The 20244-nt window shown below is 31.1% G+C and overlaps 1 protein-coding gene and 1 non-coding gene across 4 annotated transcripts in view; both read right to left on the reverse strand.

The window, feature by feature from the left end:
• The window catches only part of LOC104613159 (protein IQ-DOMAIN 10), a 30682-nt gene extending 29824 nt beyond the window's left edge, over positions 1–858 (reverse strand). The window contains exon 1 of one of the 3 annotated variants that reach the window (XM_010280871.3): positions 330–858. The gene's annotated coding sequence lies outside the window, so the exon portion shown is untranslated. Of the gene's footprint in view, positions 1–29 lie in introns of all 3 variants that reach the window. The other 2 variants (XM_019200451.2, XM_019200452.2) reach the window with 2 other exon arrangements.
• Positions 859–982: 124 nt separating this feature from the next.
• Positions 983–1056, reverse strand: TRNAI-UAU (transfer RNA isoleucine (anticodon UAU)). Its single transcript has one exon. It is a non-coding gene; the product is annotated as a tRNA-Ile (tRNA).
• Positions 1057–20244: the final 19188 nt, after the last annotated feature.

Raw genomic sequence — 20244 nt, forward strand, 5'->3', positions numbered from 1 at the left:
AAACAGCCCTATTATTGCTATTACGGTACCCTCTGCAACATAGTTGACCTGTTTCTTTGTGTTTGTGCTTGTCTCCATTTTTTGCTTATTTTCCTTCTTGACAGCCAGAGTATTTCAAGCTATTCAAATAATAAGAACAAATAAAGCATGTTCTTCAAGTCCCCATCAGTTATTCTTATGGTTACTGGGAATATTTCTATCTTCGCTCTTCCCTCTCCATTCTAAGAGAGCTTGGGCACTCACATTTCTAATAGAATAAGAAAAGGCAACAAAACAAAACCAGAATAATGAAATAGAAGCAAAAGCAGAGATGGGTAAGGACGACATACCAGAGAAGCAGCTGCGTGCGCCCTGAGGAGGTGTTTTAGCGAGATGGGTTGTGGAGATTTAGGAGAAAAAAGGCTGTAGAAGTAGTAGTGCAAGAGAAGAAATGCTTGGAAGAGAAAGGAAAAGGTAGGTGTGGATTGCCATGGCCCATCAGGCCATCACCAGCTTTTGACAAAGGAGTTAAAAATAAATAAAAGAACAAATGGAAAATTATAAAATTGCATATAGTTCTCTCATTCTCTGTCTGTATTTGTCAATCAGAGCCTCAACCGACGCCCCAACTCATTTGAAGCTGGTGGTTGATCTTTGTGAGGTCCAACTATAGGGGCTACAGTGACAGGGGAACCGACGATGAGTCGATGACAATGTCTGATGGAGATGCTTCTCCTTTCTTTATTCTTAGCCCTCTAAGATCGAATCTATTTACAAATTTTTCACGTATATATTAGAGAAAGAACAGAAATTAAAACCGATGGTTTACGATGATTCATGCGGATTGTTTGGTCATTTGTCGGGTGGCTGGTGCTGGTTGGGTTGGATTTCTCATCAAATCTATTGGCTTCATGAAGACAAAACCATGTTTGTATGTTTTGACTATTGACCCGAGAATTTGGCGTTCGTTGGCCTGGCAAAAAAAGAGGTTTTAAGGAAGCCATGGTCCCGGCGGGGCTCGAACCCGCGACCTTCGGCTCATAAGACCAATGCTCTAACCAACTGAGCTACGGGACCGCGACGTCTAGTATGTACAAAATATTATCATGGAATATCAAGAGAAACTTGCTTATGAAGAAAAAATTATTTTCTCTTTTAAAAAAGAATTCTTTTATTTTTTTTAATTTTGATTTAACAATATTTTGACAAAGTACATATGACCTGGATGGAGATTATTAAACTCTATAATTAATAACATCTCATCTCATCATGGATAATGATGGAGCCTCACTTATTTATATGCATCCCCAGCCCAAGTAGAATAAGAATTTGGAGAAATGATGGGGGCCATGGCCCACAGCAGACACCCACGAGCCCGTGAAGCCCAAAAGGACAAAACTCGTATAATTAAGTGGGATGGCGACATCCTTAAACCCTTATCTGCTGCCAAAACACCCTGATAACTTTGGGTAGAGCAATTGGCAGAAGAATTTGTAAGGGAATAACGGTGGTGAAGTGCAAATATGTGGTAGGTACAATTCTACCCAAGTCACCAAAGGTAGGGTCCAGTAAGTATCTGTTTGTCCGAACTCAAATGGGTATCCAATCTGATTAATTTAATAAGGACCCATCTCCATCCGATTTGATTCAATCCTAATCCAGCAATATTTAAATATGATTTTTAATAACTAAGGAATAAAAGGTTCCAATAATTGCTTCTTATTTTCATTTTTTTCTTTTCTTTTCTGTTTTGTGGGCATGATAAGAATTGAAGCTCTTTATGTATATATTTTTGGGTAAACCTTATCTTTGTAAATTAACAAAAAGTGTTTTTTCTTTGGTCTAATATGAAAATTGGAAAGAATGATAAAGAATCACAGACCCACAACCACAAGATGTAATTATTAATGGGTATAGGCTAAGGTCGTTTTAGGTTAAGGGGCTTGAAATCGGCTACATTTCCACTTATTAAGAGTTATTACATATACTAAGCATAGCAAACAATAAATAAGTAGCTCTATGATGATGGTTATGATGCTATTATCAAGTGGTTTCCATATTCGAAACACATATAGATGATACCCACTGAACGATGGGTTCTTCTAATAAAGAGTGCAAGGCCCATGATCAGTTGATTAAGGCCTCACATGCTATGGCATTATCAGATAGCCCACACCATACCCTTTAATTAATTACTTCTCCAAGATGGAATCCAATTATAATTTGCACAACTTTCTCTCTCCTCAGACAAATAAGTTGCACCTACTCTACCAGCAAGGCAGTTGCTCTCTCTCTCTCTCAAGGCAGTTGCTCATCTAAATGCCCTTTCAGATCTGAGGAAAAGGGGGTTCTGATGGTTGAACCAGTAACAAATGTTGCTCAGGACTCCATGGAGAATAAATCAACAACACTGGATACATAGAATTTAGCTACATAGTCAAAATCAAGGTAACCTGCAGAAACTGATAAACAAACCAATAGGTAGATTGTTTGCCCAATAAAAAGAAGAACCAGGAGAAGATGGTATGATTTACCTTTTTTTTTCTTTGAAGGGTTACACAATGGAGGTAGCTCATCCCCCAACCCATAACCCCCTAATCCAGGTACAGACAGGATTCGACCCTAAGTCTCTGCTACGATCAATAAGAAACCTTACCAACCAACTGGTTGACACCTTACAATATAATTTTGGCATGACAATTTCTAGGAAATTAGGAAAATTGGGGAATACACAAACCATCACTCCCCTGCACAAGGTTTGTGGGTTCCACATATGTTGCCTGAAAGCACCTTATTGCCAATCCATTCTTGTCGAGTTGGTTGTATGGAAATGAAGGCTTTCCACGTCGTGCTAGTGGGCCCTATGTGCATCTTGTCACTAACCTCACTAACTCCTAATTAGGTCTAGCATACAGCACCGCGCCGGTAGAGTCCGCATCAAGAAAAAAACAACAGCTTTGCTATGAGAGCTATCCTATTATCTGAGCGTCCAACATATTCAGCCCCAATTAGCAGCATTTGGGTCCACAAATTATGGACTCTTATCAAAATTGCTCCAGCTCAGGTCTACCAAAGTGGTGTTTTAAAACCAACTTCGAGCTTGAACTATTTTTGCCTTTAGGTCACAGTTTGGTTGGATGGATCATGCTGTGATCTGTCATCAATTTAAACAAAATATAAATATACATATTTACGTTAGCACATGTATTTATGTATGTATGCATGTATAAATATGTATTTTATTGATTAAATAATATATAATTACATTCTACATGTGATATATGTATATGTATGATAGATATAATTATGTTTTAATTTATATATATTTTTTAATAAATAAAAATAAAAAATTGGGATTTGAGGCCAAAAATGATTTTTTTTGGCAAAACATTAAATAGCAGGGGCTCAACACCTTGAAACACTGGGTCTTGAAAAGTTATCCAAAATATTAAAAAAAAAATCACCCCAATAAGACAATTGAATATAACCTGATGACCGGGATGAATGGATCAACAATTCAACCACTTACATTAAAATGGATTTTGACCAAGTCAATTTTTTTATCCAATCTTGGGTTTTAAAAAAACCGGACCTGAAAATAAGATCAAATGACGATTCAACTGTTTAGGTCAACAACGGGTTGAAAACATTGAGGTATTGAGTTCAATTTTGAACCTAGTAGCAAAGTACCAAAAAAACATTTAAATATTGAATTTTGAAATTAAAAGAACAGAAAAAAGTGGATCCATTTTTCTCACCTATTATATATGTACATTAAAGGTTATATTTTATTGATCTTTAATAGGTTTTCACCAATTTCTACATGCCCAGTTGATTCCAATCATTGGGCAGGTCTAGGCCTAGCATCAGTAATCACCCGTGCCAAACATGGGTTCTACTCGGATTAGGCCCCGACTTTATGTATATAAGGTCTAGTGGGGAGGAAAATGGAAAAAAGAGCATACATGTACCCAACTCCAATATAATTGGAACAAAGTTTAGATGATCATGATGAAAAATTGGGTGTGTATGCTCCGAATTAGACTTAGAAATTCTTACATTAAACCATGGTTTTTAAAATCAGATTGAACTGGATGGTCGGACCAGAAAAACTGGGAATTGATCATTTGATCGGTTTTGTTTTTCTCCAAAATCATTGATTTTGGTCAATAAACTGCTGAACCGACTGGTTAACCGTTCGAATGGTTTTGATCATTTTTTAATTTCTTTTAATTTTTTTATTTTTTGTCAGAACGGACCGACCGTTCAAACCAATAACCGAACCCCTGTCCGGTTTAGTTTTAAAAACCATGCATTAAACTACAACAAGAATTTGAAAATAAACAAGCTTTGAGGGGGCAAGTTGAGTTGGAAAACAAAAATTCAGAGTTAGTTCAGTGCTATCTAGGGGATGTTTGGTACTGATGCCATTTTCCCAAAAAATGGTGCCACGTAGGTATAAGTATCATATTGGCATTTTGACCTAAATGAACAAAATGCTTATTTGCCTATTTGGTTAAGTGTTCTTTGAGAAAACACCAATAAAAGGTCACTCCTTTGAAGTTAGGAAGCCTACCTCCCACGCAAACGTTAATTTTGATGTTTCTTGAAGAACTACGATGTGATAAGGTGTCTTTGACTTGGCAGTCTATATTTACATCTCGAGAAGTTGTAAGAAACACCTTACCAAACAAAACATTGTGTTTAATGTTGTTGCATTTGCTTAGGTGGCTGTAACATTAACAAAGGGAAGAGTTCGATTACATAGCTTATATTAAGAACAAAATTAAATGTTAGAGCATTTAATGTAAAACTAGCTAATTTAACCGATTAGATGTTAAAAACCGACTGATCAAAATGGTTATTGGAAGCCCATTAGCGAGTTTAAATAAAGGTTCACTTGTCTTGTTCATTGAAAATGATGTGATGCTTCTCACTAGTAGGCAATTCCGTCAATCAATATTTTATTGCTTATAACATTCTATATAAAAACTACAATTGATGATTAGTTTGTTGCATTAGAAAATAGACTTAAAGAGCTTTTCAATGACACTAGTAATCAAGTATGTGTGTTGTACATCAGAATTTTTTTTTTTATATTAATTACTTGAATTTTAGATATGTCATAGTTAAGATAAAAATTGAAAATTTACAAAAGTAGTAATATTATTAAAAATAAATTTAAATCCTTGTAGTAAATATGTGTGTGCATTGCATGTGGAAATTTTAAATTATAATAACAATTATTATTATTATTATTATTATTATTATTATTATTGTTGTTGTTGTTGTTATTATTATTTTTTATTATTACTATTATTATTAAATTTTGATTCCATTTTTATCGTAAATAAAGTAAATTTATTTTAATATTTAATTTTATTTAATATGATGAATATATAACATTACAAATGTTCCCGTATGTTTTTGACAAAATTTTGTAATTTTTCATATTTTGTGTTCTATCTTTTTTTACTATTTATTGTTCAATTATGGCATCATGAATTTCTTTGAAAAGTTGGGTCATTGACCCACCATCCAAATAAAAAAAATAGTTTTGCTTTTGGATCAGTTTTAAATTACATATATTTCGTCTACATTACATAAATAACTTTGACTTATTGCACTTAATTTTTGTTTCACATAATTAATATATAATTTTTTATATACTTTTGATTATTTGTACTTTTTTTATTTTTTAAATATTTATTATATTTAACTATAATATCATCGATTAATTTATTAGACCCAAACCACTAACCCACTATCCAAAAAGGAAATAGTTTGACTTTTAGGTCAACATTAAGTTTTGTATTACATTTCCATCATTAATAAAATTATTTTTATGTATAATACTTATTTTTGTTCAATATAATGAATGTATAATATTAGAGATGTACACAATAATTTATTTTTTATAAATATATAATATTAGATATGTGCCCAAAATTTTTTCTATTTTTTTATTTTTAAAAATTATATTAGTTGACTATGGCATTATTTCATTTCTAGTTTGATTTTAAATTTAGAATTCCATGATCATCACTAATAAAAGTATTTCTTACATTTAATATTTATTTTTGTTTAGTATAATAGGTATACAATATTTTAGATATACCCAATTATTTTTTTTGTATTATATATTTTATTTATTTTAATTTTTATTATTTAATTATGGCACTATTTATTAACCCATTTGACCATAAATGGTTGAATTATTTTCCTAACACCAAGAGGGAAGAAAATGGTTTTGTTTTCAAATTAATTGTCAAAACATTTATTTTATACTACTAAAATTAATTTTATAGATTTAATTAGTAGAATTTAATGACGAGAAAAAAATATATTTTAAATATAGAATTTAATGAGAGAATATACCTTAGATATGAGATTTAATGAGAAAGTATAAGAAAATAGTTTTATTTCCAATTGATTTTAAATTTTGCATTCCATTTTCATCATTAATAAAATAATTTCTTATTTATCATACTTATTATTGTTTACTATGACAAATATATGATGTTAAATTCTTATATTTTTTTATTTTATTTATTTTTAAATTTTAGTATTTAATTGTGACAACATTAGAAATGTTCGCAAATGTTTTATTATGATGAATATAGAACATTAGAAATGTTCGCAAATGTTTTATTATGATGAATATAGAACATTAGAAATGTTCGCAAATGTTTTTAACAAAATTCTATACTTTTTATTTTTTGTGTTCTATCTTTTTTAAATATCTATTATTCAATTATGACATCATGATTTTCTTTGAAAAGTTGAACCATTGACAAACCCACTATCTAAATAAGAAAATAATTTTGTTTTCATATCAGTTCTAAATTATATATTTCATCTACACTACATAAATAATTTTTACTTATAGCACTTAAGTTTTGTTTGACATAATTGATATATTCTTTTCATTATTTGTACGTTTTATTTTTTAAAGATTCATTATTTAACTATCATGTCATCGATTAATCCATTTGACCCAAACCACAAACCTACCACCCAAAAAGAAAAATAGTTTGCTTTTTAGGTTGACATTAAATTTTGTGTTACATATCCGTCATTAATAAAATTATTTGTTATGTATAATACTTATTTTTGTTCAATATAATGAACGTATAATATTAGAGATGTACCCAATGTTTTATTTTTTTTATAAATATATTACATTAGATATGTGTTCAAAATTTTCTTTATTTTTTTTTATTTTTGTGATTATTTGCATCTTCTATTTTTAAAAATTTTATTATTTGACTATGATACCATTTCATTTTGAGGTTGACTTTAAAATTGAAATTTCGTTTTCATCATTAATAAAAATACATCTTACATTTCATACTTATTTTTGTTTAGTATAACGAATATACAATATTAGAGATATGCTCAATTTCTTTTTTCTTGTATTATATATTTTATTTATTTTAATTTCTTATTATTTAATTATGTCATTATTTATTAACCCATTTGACCCCAAATGGTTGAATTTCTTACCCTCTACCGGGAGGGAAGAAAATGGTTTTGTTTTCAAAACTTTTCAAAATATTTATTTTTATACTATTAAAATTAATGTTGTGTCTTTAATTAGTAGAATTTAATGATGAAAAAATATATCTTAAATATAGGGTTTAATAAGAGAGTATATCCAATTAGTTTTAAACTTTACATTAAATTTGTATCATTAATAAAAATATTTCTTATTTATCATACTTATTATTGTTTAAGTCGAATATATGATGCTAAAATGTTCCCAATTATTTTTAATTTTTATACTTTTGCATTTTATCTATTTTTGAATTTTATTATTTAATTTTGGCAACTTGGATTAATTACTTACCACCACCTAAATGAAAACACTATTTTATCTAGGTATATTTTAAAAGTATAAGTTTTTATGTTATTGGAATTATTAATTTATTTTGTATGAATTTAATTAATAGAACTTAATGATGATAAGAAACAAAAATGTTTTAAATATATGATTTAATGAAGGTGAATGTAAGTTAATTCCTTAAATGTTGGATTTAGTGAGAGGTAATTGAATGCATTGAATATCTTAAAATTAACTATTTTCAACTCATTTAATATCAATAACTGATTGCCCTATTTGCCCTCATTTTTATCAATAAATTTAAATATAGAGGGGTAACTTTTGTCCTTAAAATTTCTAGAAATATTCTTGAGGCTATTCATGCTTTTAAAGTAGTACTAGTAATTAAGAACATGCACGTGAGAAAATTTTCTTCATATTAATGACTTGAATTTTAAATATATCATAGTTAAGATAGAAATTGAAAATTAAAAAAGTAACAAAATAATTAAAAATACTTAAATATTTATTATTCAATTATGACATCATAAGTTTCTTGAAAAGTTGGATCACCGACCCACCATCTAAATAAGAAAATAGCTTTGTTTTTGGATTAATTTTAAATTAGGGAAAATTATAGTCATAACCAGGCTGTACATTTAAAGTTAGGCTACATTGGTTTATAAACCAACAAAACTCTGACAACCAGCTCTACATTTCAAATTATAAAAACCCTCACCATGTCATCGGAGGCTTATGCGGTTATTGCCAACATGGGACTCTTAATCCATGTTGGACACAACAAAAATCTTATACTAAAATTGCCCATTAATGTTGGGTGATTGGAAAATAAAAGGGTTTTTAGTCTCTCTCTCTCATCTTTATCTACTCAACGACTGTGTGATTTGAAAATAAATAAAAATGGTTTTTGGTTTATATATTTACATTCTCTATATCGATTTCTCTCTATCTATCATTCTCCCTCAATCTCTCTCACTCTTTCTCGGTCAATCTCTCATTCTCCCTCAGTTTTTCTCCCACTCTCTCTCTCTCTCTTGGTATGGTTCAAAAATTATTACACCAATTTGATAAAAATTCACAAGAAGCTCTTGGCTATGAAATTTACATCAATTGGAGAACGATAGACATTGAGGAAGAATGAGATATTGGCCGAGAGGGAGAGTAAGGGAGAAGAATGAGAAAGATTGAAGGAGAACAATAGAGAGAGAGGTTTTGATTTGGCTATAGAAGCTGAGAGGGTGGGAGAGACAGAAGGAGAGGGAGATCAAGAGATGACCGTAAGAGTGAATGATAAGGGAGGGAGATTGAGAGAGAGAGAAAGTGAAAGCCTATTTTTGGCATAGATTTTTGCTGTGTCCAACATGGACTAAGAGTCTCATGTTGGAAACAACCACATAAGCCTCTAATGACATGGCGGGGGTTTTTATAATTTGAAATGTAGAGTTGGTTGTCAGAGTATTGTTGGTTTCTAGACCAACCTGAAACCTAATTTTAATTGTACAACCGACTTTGATTATAATTTTCCCTTTAAATTATATATTTCATTTACATTATATAAAATATTTTTTACTTATCACACTTAATTTTTGTTTGTCTATGGTATCATTTGACTCAAACCACTAACCCACCATCTAAAAATAAAAATTGTTTGGCTTCTAGGTTGACATTAAATTTTGTATTACATTTCCATCATTGATAAAATTATTTCTTATGTATAAAACTTATTTTGTTCAATATAATGAATGCACAATATTAGAAATGTACCCAATATTTTATTTTTTATAAATATATAACATTAGATATGTGCTCAAAATTTTCTCTATCTTTTTTTTTATTTTATTTTTGTGATTCCTTGCATTTTCTATTATTAAAAATTTTATTATTTGACTATGACATCATTTCATTTCTAGTTAGATTTGAATTTGGCATTTCATTTTCATTATTAATAAAAATACTTTTTACATTTTATAGTTATATATTTTAATTTTTTATTATGACATTATGACATTATTTATTAATCCATTTGACCCCAAATGGTCAGATTGCTTATACACCACCGGGAGGGAAGAAAGTGGTTTTGTTTTCAAATTACTTTTCAAAATATTTATTTTTATACTATTAAAATTGATTTTGTGGATTTAATTATAAGAATTTAATGATGAGAATATATCTTAAATAGAGGATTTAATGAGAGAGAATAGGAAAATATTTTTATTTCCAATTGGTTTTAAATTTTACATTCCATTTCCATCATTAATAAAAACATTTTGTATTTATCATACTTATTGTTGTTTAATATGCATGTTAAAAATGTTCCCATTTTTTTTTAATTTTTAATTTTTTAATTTTATCTATTTTTTAATTTTATAATTTCTTGTGGCAATATGGATTAACCCATTTGACCCAAAATGACTTAATTTTTTACCACCACCTAGATGAAAACACTATTTTTGCTTGGTAGATTTTAAAAGTATAAGCTTTTATGTTATTGGAATTATTGATTTATTAAGTATGAATTTAACTAATAAAACTTATTGATGAAAAGAAACAAAATTGACATAAATATACTACTCAATGAACATGAATGCAAGTTAATAACTTAAGTGTTGGATTTAATGAGAGAGAATTGAATGCATTGAATCTATTTAAATTACCTCTTTTCAACTCATTTAATATCAAGAACCGATTACCCTATTTGCCCTCATTTTTTATCAATAAATATAAATATAGAGGGATAAATTTTGTCCTTAGAAAATTTTAGAAATATTCTTGAAGCCATTCGTGCTTTTTAAAGTAGTATAGATAGATATGGCATAACATAGTTTGATAAAGATTTATTGCTAAAATTAAGATATCATTTGACTTAATTTTTGAAACTACAATACTATTTTTGGATGAAGAAAGAGAGTAGAGCAATGAAGTTGCAAGCTCTAACTCAACTCACTCTAATACCAACTGGTATAGTTCTAATACAAATTGATGTAGTTCTGGCACCGATTGAAGAAGCTTTGATATCAATTGGTTTAACTTAATTGGGAAAAAAAAAGAAAATGGTATAAATACAAAAAAGAAGGAAAATTGGATAAAATTTTATTAGTATAAGATGAATTACAAAAAAGAGGCCAACAAAATTGGGGATTCACTCAATCAAAAAAGTGAATACTCACCCACCTAAGAAAGCATTCTCTTAACTCTTAAAGAAAACTTTAAGTTTTATAAACCAAAGGAAAGAATTTGATTACCCCATGGTCAGGATTACATAACTTATATAAATAACAAAACTTGTTATTGGAGCATTTAATATAAAACTAACTATTGGGGCATTTAATAAAACTAGCTATTAGATGCCCAACAACAAACTAGTTATTATAAATCTACCAACGAAAATGGTTGTCCGATTATTATTAAGGTCTAGTTGTCTTATTATAATGATTTGATATTTCTTAGGGTATAATTATAAAGCATATCACCTTAACCACTATTTTGTGCATAGGCAAGCTCAACCCCAAGGCACAACCACTAATGTACAACTTTTGGGATTATTTGAATCAGATAATAATGGCCAACTCTGTAGGAGGACAATGCTGCTATACACAAACTAAAGCATTAAAGAACAATATGAGTGCTTTTCTTCTCATTTTTCAACATCAAAATAATAAATAAATAATTTGAACTCTTTTTTGTTTTGAGAAGCAAAAGCAATAAGATTTTGCTTCAAAACAAAAAACAATCTGCGTTTCTTCCAACCATCAAAATAATGATTTCTAAAACAAAAATAAAATTTTGAGTATGGATATTTATATAATCTACAAAACATGATATCAATCACCATATGGAAACATGTATAAATCAAAATTTAGTTTTGGTAAATCTTTAAACCAGAAATTCAACAACGCATTTTTATTTCAATCTTGGAAATAAAGAAATCACATACAGCCAAGAACATGTTTTCTGTGTTTTATTTTAAGATCCCAATTTATTTTCAAATAGTATAGTTTGGCTTTGTTTTCAAATCAACTGGTAGTTTGGTACTCTTAATAGTGTCTTTACAATGGATCAAACCTGAATGTGAATTGACTCCTCAGCTAATTGTTTTGAAAAGTCTATTTCATTAGTGTATATACCTGAACCTAAAATTGGGTTTCTCTTTCTCCATGTGTAAAGCAACATATGAACACAAACAATAAAGTTTACCTGAAGTCCAACCCTAAAAGCTGGTCCCTCAACTAGAGGCTCAGCTCAACTTGATGTGAAAATTGGACTAATCCCTAACAAAAACTTGGGCATGGGTTGAATTTCTTTTTGTTGCCACTTTTTGCCTACGGGTGTAAATGGATCAAATTTGAATTGGATCAGACAATATCTAAATTTGAATCTGATTAAAAAATTTGATATCTGAATTTGATTCGATCTCCGATGGATATTAAAAATTAATATTTGAATTCGAATTCAATTAAACATTCAAATATTTGATTTGATTAATTAATTATTTTAGGTAATTAATAAATATATAAAATAAATATTTTATTTATATAAAGTATATAAATTATTTATAAAATTTATTTATTATATATATAAATTATATAAAACGTTAAATATTTTATATATTATATACAAAAATTAAATAATTGGTCGAATTCGGATATTTATCAAATAGAATCAAGTCATATCCAAATTCAACCGATTAGATATCTGAATTATCTGAATTCAATTCGATTATGTTGAATCTCAAATTTGAAATCGAATTTTCAAATACCGTTGACACCCCTATTTTGCCACTCTTTCCTTTGGCATCTGCACTCTGATCCATATTATTATATACATGGGCTTGGGCCTGCCCCAGTTGCGTTCCTAGTAGCGTCTTGGTTCCGAACCTGACCTGAATATAAACTTGATTAAGGCATCCAAGTTTGCTGAGTCCGTTTATTCACAAGTCTTGCGTAAATAGTGGAACAGAAATTTCTATATCAGCAACAATAACTTTCTTGTGGCGAGATTCAAGTTCAATGGCCTTGTCAAAGGTGCAAAAGGCTTTGCAGTTTCCACCCAATCTTAGCTGATATTCTAATTTGAGTAATTGTGTTTGGTTAAGGCTTAGTTTGTTTGCAGTGCAAATGGAAATTTGCACTCATGCATGCAAGGAACGCAAATAGATTGATTGTAAATTCTAGTTTACTTTTACTTTAGATTTGACCTTGTCTAATTTGTTTGTAAGAAGCAAAATGAAATAGTCTCCATTTTATATGAAAGAGACTGGAGGTAGGAAAAGGATTATTTGTTTAGGACTCAGGTAGGAAGAAAGATGATGTGGTTCAATGGTTCTCATTTCATATGAGAGAGAATTGAAATAGGAGGAAGGTGATATGAATTTAACATCAGTTTTTGGGATGCAATATTTACACTTCCATTGAGTGTAAATGAGACAATGAGGTACAAATTTTGTATCAGGTAGGAATGTAACTCATAGTTACAAATAAACAAATGTAAAAATTAAACTGGCTGCAAAATTTATATCCAATTCATATTTGCAGTGCAAACAAATAAAATCCTTAGGATTCGTTATTATGTTGATCTGACATTCTACGCTCAATTTTTTGGCTTGTAAGTGAAAGGCCAAGTCTCAGCCTATCCTTGGTACCAAGCTTGGACGGGCTTGGGTTCAGTTCAATTTTAAGTTTGCAGAAAAATCTATGGTTGTGGGCCTCTCAGTTTATAAGGATGCAAGTAAGACAGCCTGGGGCCGGGTGAAACCTAATAATTGGATCTAAGGCCCAAGTCTGGACTGAGCCTTAGATATGGTCTGATCTGTTCAACCTTGACCCAATCCATATTGAAATTTGAGGTATTTGGGTTGGGTTAGGTTTTCGTCGGGGCTCGAGTTAGTCAACCAATCTATAGAATTTTTTTTGGCAGTTCATATTAAAATTAATATATATGTGTTTATGCATGCATGTATTCAAATATGTATACATATATGTAGGTATATATTTGTATAATTGAGCGAAGTTTAGGTTATGTGGTCTTAGACTCTTAGCCCAAAAAATTAAAAAGTTAAATAAATAAAAGCTGAAGTTTTGGTCTCAGGTCTAACCCAAAGATAAAAAATCCAATACTATCCAATACTAGGCTCTATAAAATTGCAGGCTGAATCAATAAATCTATAGAAAAAAATTTTTTGACTGTGCTGAGCTCCTGTTGCTCCTTCCTTATGGCTGATGAACCTGATGCGAGTTTAGGGGTCATCCAGTAAGAGCTGATACGTGAACTGAATGGCTTATTTCTTCGCCTTTTAGGCTATGTTTGGTTTGAAAGAAAAAGTATGAAAAGGAAGAGAAAGGTAGGAAAACTTCACAAGCCTTGTATAGGTTTTCTTGTCTCTCTTTTTTTTCCTACTTTTTCCTTCAAACCAAACATAATCTTAGTGGATAAAACGTGTAAAATGTCATTCCATAAAAGGACCTCATAACTTATATAATGTCTTATCCACCAATTTTTCAAAATGTTTACTTTTTAGACCATGTTTGCTTTGCTTGAAAATATGAGAGAAATTAAAAGTTATGAAAAATTTCTTAACAAAATTTGTGAAATTCTTTTAACTACTTTTCCCTAACTTTCTATTTTTCTCTTATTTCCTATCAAACTAAATACAACCTTAATCTACGGCTTGTCATTTTCTCACATAATTTCCCACTATTTCAGAGTTTATATAACTCTTCCGCATTCTTCTTTATTAAAAAAAATTCCTTTTTATGTGCTCGGGTCACGGGTGTATTTACCAACACAGTTATTTCAATTTCCACCATTTCAAGAATCCAAATCAACCAAATTCTTAAAAAAAAAAATCTGATCACCAAACCTCTGGTTCCAAAACTGTTATAGGACTCAACATTTATCTGATTCAGGAATTGAAAATTTGAAACTTCTTAAATGTGAAAAATCTTCGTCCGACCTCCTATGTATTTGCTTAGCTGATGTAAATTGTAATGTGTGGAACTTGAAAAAGGAGAGAATTGGCTCATTTAATTTCAATTTCACAAACAACCAAATTTTGGAATCAAGTGCGGGCCCCAGATTTCATGAAATGGCACCCCACAAAACCTTTCAAGGTGGAGAGTACACTACAGAAGATGCTTGCTACTCCCAATAACATTTTATTAGAACTATTCAATCACTAAATTAGAAAAAGTGTTAAGGAAATAGAAACTTATTCAGAGATTTTACCTAATAGCTTAAGTTTTTGGATTGAACAATTCTTTAATATTGTATGAGTGGACCTGTGCTTGTTCACACTTCATTCAACTCCAATGGACCTTTGCATGAGAGGGTATATTAGAGAACACAAATCTATTCAGTTAAGTTGAACGGTTTCTTGAGAAGAAGACATGAAAGGTTCATTAGTTGTGCTGCTACTATGTCTCCTAAGGGAAAGAAAAAAAAGGAAAAAAGTTGGATCCCACTAAGATGGATAAGTCTATGTTTAGATGCTATTAAAATAAATTTTGATGCCTCATGTATAAATGGTCACTGCTCTATCCTCTATAGGCTGTGTTGCAAGGGACCATTTGAAAAATATTCTTGACCTAAAAGCCTATAAAATCAGATTTACCACTATTAACTTAACTGAAGCTTGGGCTGCTTGAGAGGCCCACAATGTAGCAAACAATTTTAGAAACGAGTACATTGTTGTTGGAGGTGATTCAAAACTCGTCATCAACTGCCTCAACGACAAAACCAAACCGCCGTGGAGATTAAAGCCTATCATTGAAGACTGCAGGGAATGGGATATAGCTTAGAAGGAAAAATTCAACACCAACATCATATTTTCAGAGAAGCACACATATAGCTGCTAAGTGGTTAGCAAACAAAGCTCATGAAGTTTCTGTTTTGATTGCAAGACCTTTAACATTAATTTCTTACTTAAATTTTTGGGGACATGCTACCCCTCTATTATTTTCCTGTTTTACCAAAAAAAAATGAATTTCATTTAGTTAGCCTTGTTAAAACTCAAAATGGCGTCCAATTAATACCTGCCACCAATTCGTAACATTGATGGTCTGAAATCTATATAGTTCATCTCATCAAAACTCAAAATTAGGGCCAATTAGTACCTTACACGGTATACCAATGTTTTGAACCTGGCCAGTAGAGGTCAACAATTCAACACGCTTGGATTAACGAGCCAAACCTGTGGTATCATCATTATAAAAACATTTCAAAAATTAAAATAATACAAAAATCTAGTGGCTGGTTGAACAGGGTAGATGGTTCTATCAATTCAATTCACCAATGTTACACCTTATAATTCCAAAAACATTTAAGCATGTTTCTTTGCGAGAAGTAAAATAAACGTAAAATGATGTGATTCACTGTTTTTCACTCTACATCATAGAGAATGGAAAGCAAGGATGATTATTTGCTTGGGAGGAGTAATTGAGTAAGAAAAGAAGTAAAATGATGCATCAACGAGGCCTAACTTGATGGTGTGCTAACTGGTTTATTTCCATGTTGATGATGAATCAAATCTCGCAATCAGTACTTCGGGAAAAAGGGGTCAGGGGAAATTATTAACGGTGCATATGCACCAAATATCCAAAAAAAAAAGTAAAATGATGTGATCCCCATTCACATGAGAGAGAATTAAGGTAGAAGGTTCTTTTAGAAAGAAAATTAAGATGGGAGGAAAGTGATGCAAATTTTATATCAATTTTTTAGATGTAAAATTGTATTTGTAAACAAGTGTGAATGAGACAAAAAGTGCAAATTTATATGAAATTAGAGTGTAAAATCATGACTATAAACAAATGGACAAAAAACTAGGTCCACATTTGCAGTTTTGCACTGCAAACAAGCAGAGCTAGGAAAAGAAAGATAAGCAAAAGCTCTGGGTTTGAGGATATAGGACCCCAGGCATCTGACTTTAGAGTAGGATGATCATGGCCTATCATTCATATCCCATATTGAAGATAAACCAGGCCCAAATTCATCTTATGTCATTATTTTGAAGTCTTTGAAAGCTCTGGAAATGATGCATGGTTGATATGCTCTAAAAACGTTTCATCATCATGATCATTTGGTTAGAGAAAAAATTTTTAAACTATCCTTATAGTTTAGTTAATTGACTAACTCTATCCTTATTATTTAGCTATTGGCTTATACCATTCCTACTGTTTCTGATAATTACCTAAAACTTCCCCTTATTGTTAATGCTCCATCATAAACCATGCACATGTAATATCACACCACTTGTATTTTTAAAAAATTCTTAACTTACCCTTTTATGACGGGTTTGGGCAAGACAATTCTTCTCTTTCTCTCTCTTCTTTTTTTTTTATTTTTTATTTTTTCACTGTAGAGAGAGAGAAGTACAGTTAGGAGAGAAGAAAATGGTGGTTGAACTAACAAAGAGAGGATGGGGAAGTTGGGGAATTTCTGCTCTATCCACCCTATTAGATCTTCATATAAATCTGCACCGTCTCAATTTCTTCCACCAACTTCTGAACATCAACCTGTTCTGGTAACCTAAATTCAAAACTCCAAATTTAACCTAGCCAAGGATGAGTGGTTAATACCATTTGCAGATGGAGACATGGGTGGCATGAAGGGCAAAGGAGACATAACAGAGACTCAAGGATATTATTATCTCTTTTTGAGTTTCCCCAAGACTCTGATGCGGAAAGAGGTTAAAAAAATTAATCAATTTTTTTTTCTTTTTTTATTTTAATGATATTGTTTTCTCTTTTTGAGCTGGGGGTTCAGATTCAAGTAATCGAATCTTGTTGATGAAGAGTTGGTTCGTGTTCTCTCTTTTGCAAATCCTTCTGAATCAACAAGCAAGTAAAGATGAAATTCTCTTTAGTGACTGAAAAATGAATTAACCACTAAAAGGGAAAAAATATCTTTTAGGAAAGACAAAGTATAAGGGCCTTTGATTCGATTCGGAACTTAGTCACTGAGCTTGCTAATGAAGTTGGCATCGAGGAGGATGTTGCCCGGCTTGAGATCAAGAAGATAAGAGCAAAGCATATCTTAGTGGCAATACGAATTCGTTAGCGGTTTGTGTCGTGAGCTTGAATTCGTTAATATTATGGCGTCGAAGGGGACGGTTTTCCAACGAAATCAATGATCACCCTTGACCCCCTGACCCTTGAAATGAATCTATTTGACTGTGTGTGTGTGTTGGGATTTTTCTTGAGCTTTGCAAGAGCTTTAATGGCAGATTCTTGAAAGAGGTCCATCTCTTAACCGGTGGTTGAGGTTCAACTGGCTTTTCTTGGGTCTAGACTTCCAGTTCCTTCTTCTTCTTCTACCTTCCGACGACCCTGTTCAGCTTCTTCAAGCTTGCAAAACCGAACAGAGCCAACAACGAGAATTGCTTTGATCTCTTCTCTCTCTCTCTCTCTCTTCCTTTCTTCCCTCTTCCTCTTCTTCTCCCTCTCTCCCCTTGTCATCGGTAACATTTTACAGACTGTTCTTTACCTCTATTATCCGGTCATGAAGAGACAAGCTGCAAAGCTGACTGTTCCCACGTTGTCGTCGATACCCTCAGGATATGAGGGTTCATCAGGAGTGGAAGACGGAACAAAAGCCCTCATCATTTCGCAGCTGAGAGTTCATAACTAGTGGAAGACGAAAAACATTCATCATTTCACAGCTGAGGGTTCCACGGGTGGTGAAAGACAATAGTTAAATGGTGAGAGTATAATTAGTCAATTAGTATGATTAATTTGAGAAATCTGCCCTTTGATTAATGTCTTTTCTTATATGGCATCCTTCTATAGTCTACCAAAGGATCTTCATATTCTAAGGAGGTGTTTGGTACATAGCCTTGTATTGCCGTTGCCACTTGGATTGATTAATACAAGTTTATAAGAAATATGTGCTGTCAAATCACATCATACATAATAATAATAATAATAATAATAATAATAATAATAATAATAATAATAATAATAATCTAAAGTGTTTTAGCTAGATTATTAGGTTTTTGAAAGAAACTCTTGATAAACACTCAAAACACTTCATGCTTCATTTCTATTTCCTATAGTCTAAAGTTCAAAAGCAAAAGCTTACGTAAACAGAGCCTAAAGTTATTAATTGTTTAGTGTTTTCAAAAGTCTTTTTTCAAATTGTATATGCTTTGTGAAAAGGGGCAGATAACAAAGTTCCCCACATAAAATGAGGAGAAATATAATTAAACTATATGAGAAGAAAGGATAACTTTTCACTCTTTTCACATTGAAAAAATAAATAAATAAATGAAGCCAAAGAAAAAAATGCTTTTCAACAAAGCGTTTCTTTTACTTTTTCGAATTCAAAGTCAAAAAACAATATCCATAAAAAAAAAGTCAGTCATCTTACTATTTTTTAGTCTTTTTTTATAACTACCCTTGGAAATGGGCCCAGAAAAGAATAATTATTTAATTTGTAAGAAAATAATATCCAACCAATGCTTTCAAAGGGGGTGTTCGGTACTGGGGTAGATCATTTGGTTCGGTAAAATGTTTAGAATACATATTTCAAAGGGGGTGTTCGGTACTGAGGCCAAATTGTATATGTATGTATAAATACATATTTTATTAATAAAAATATATAATTATTTTTTAGATGTAATATATGTATATAAATATTGTTTTATATTTAACTTATTTTTAAATTTAATTTAATTTTTTTTATTTGTAAAAATGCTAATAATTATGATATGAGGCCAAAGAAAGTTTTTTCTTTTCTTTTTTTTTGCGAAAATAGCGGGGCAGGGCACCTATGACTCTTGGGATACGTAAGTCTCAAAAAGTTACTCAAAATAAAAAAAGATCACTCTAATCGGACATTTAAGCACAATGTTATAGCCTCCGGAAGTTTATACAAAGTGTACAAGTTGTGACCCGGTGATCAGGTTAAATGGATCAATGGTTCGATCACCTGAGTTGGACGATTTTTGACCAATTAATAAGTTTCATGTAAATCGGACCTGGAATCTTGACCGGGTGACAGTTTAAACAGTTAAACTGACTGGGTCCGTGATGGGTTTGTGATTGGTTTTATAAATCAAAATCTTGTGTTTCTAAACATGCCACACCTTGGGATGTTTAATAAACATTGGTATAGTATATGTTGATAATAGTATTTATATTTGCAATTTTAATGCTTTAAAAATTGAAACCTACACCACCACAATATATTGGGGCCCGAGGGCTTTACCGTAATTTCATTGCCTAAATTACTTTGAAGAAGCTACCACAACTAGCTTCATCTAAAAATTGATTTCTCAGCTCAATGTAAGCATTGTTTGGCTTTTCGGGTTTTTCACCAAATATAGTTTCACGGCTTTCTATGTGGCACTACCTTACAATGCGATAAGCCACTATGTAAAAACCCACTCAAACAGGTACTTAGGGTCTGTTTGGTTCATAGTCAGAATTGGA

The sequence above is a fragment of the Nelumbo nucifera genome, chromosome 1 (genome assembly GCF_055504915.1).
Source record: "Nelumbo nucifera cultivar China Antique chromosome 1, China Antique-T2T, whole genome shotgun sequence".
NCBI lineage: Eukaryota > Viridiplantae > Streptophyta > Magnoliopsida > Proteales > Nelumbonaceae > Nelumbo > Nelumbo nucifera.